The 1,464-nt window shown below is 34.8% G+C and overlaps 1 pseudogene; it reads right to left on the reverse strand.

The window, feature by feature from the left end:
- LOC119592954 overlaps positions 1–1,464 on the reverse strand; it is a 78,168-nt pseudogene that overhangs the window by 41,571 nt on the left and 35,133 nt on the right.

The following is a 1,464-nucleotide window of genomic DNA, read 5'->3' on the forward strand; positions in this document are numbered from 1 at the left end:
ACAAAAATGGTGCTTGCACAACGTTGCCTCCAGCAGGGCTACACATGCCAAGTGCACGCACACAGGAACAGGCCATGATGCTTAAATTGTATTCCTTTTCCTGAGGTCGTGGGTTTCCAAGATCCATTCAGTAAAGCCCCAGATTCAAGGCATCTTGGCCAAGGTCCAAGAAGGCCCTTGACAATTACGTAGGGAGGCTAATTTTCTCAAGGATGTTCTAGAATTTAAACCCGCAACGGAGGAAAAGGGGAAAGTGAACAGGGGGGTTAAGCCTGTCTTTATGCTTTCACAAAAGGGAAAAATTAAAGAAAAAAAAAAAATGAAAGGTTTCAGTGGGGTATATGAACATATTAAATTTTTATTTAAATTTTATTTTTTAAAATGAAAAATTTTCTGTAGATTATAAGATACTTTTTTTTTAATGATAATGACAATGGGAGGGGTTAGGAAAGAGTAATGATTTCCGGTTCAGATATGGTTTTGAAAAGAAAAAAAAAATAAATTATTTATTTTTTTTTTACAGTTGTTTTTGATTAATGATAATAATAGCCCTAGAAGATAAAAGGAAATATTAGTAATAGTCTATTTTCTTGCAGATATAATCTGAAATTCCCAAAGGGAAACTCCAAAAAAAATGAAAAAACGCCAAAGCACTTTTACTATGCTCCCCTAAAACTTTTTGGGGGAAGAAGAGTGGGGGCTTGAGACAGAAGTCTTCTTCCCTCCTGGGCTTTATATCCTATGCGACCAGAATGGAAAAAAAAAATGCAAAGCAAGAACTTTATGAAGTGAAAACAAACACTTAGGGTTTTTGTGAGAAACTGGATAAAAATTTTTAGATAAAGACCCCAGTCGTATGAACTAAATCGGAAAAAATGGCGGCAGCTTGGAGGTGACTGAAATGTCTGACATTTTATAATTTTTGTTGATCCCAGGTTCCCAGTAAGAATTTAAATTTTTTTTTTCACCAGTGACCAAATAGGGTTTGTATATTTTGTATTTTTTTTTAAAAAAAATATGAAACTGATTTTAAAATTTTCATAAACTTAATGAAAAGATTGCTTGTTTTGCTATAGTTTGCTCCCCAAAAAAATGCAGAGAGAAGAACTTTAATATGGTTTATATGCTTGATGGCCTTCCAAAAAGGGAAAGAGCCTTTATCACGCACAGTAGGTGTTTTTCTCTTTGGCTTTTCCTTAGCACCCCAAAAAGGGGTGGGCACTTTAAAGACTGACCCAAGGTGATTGTTAATTTAGATTGCATTACATTTCCCGTGATTTGGTGAAAGGTGGGGAGATCTCCTTGACTGTAACTCTGGTTTTCTGGGAGGTCAAATTAGATGAGGTACTTTTGATAGACAGAATTTTAAACCCTCTTTTTATTTCCCGTAAAATTTTATTATTTTTTAAGGGAAATTTGGTTGAATTTTTTGGGCTGGGATTGATAATTGCTGAGGGGTTTGTT

Source organism: Penaeus monodon, chromosome 31 (genome assembly GCF_015228065.2).
Source record: "Penaeus monodon isolate SGIC_2016 chromosome 31, NSTDA_Pmon_1, whole genome shotgun sequence".
Classification (NCBI taxonomy): domain Eukaryota; kingdom Metazoa; phylum Arthropoda; class Malacostraca; order Decapoda; family Penaeidae; genus Penaeus; species Penaeus monodon.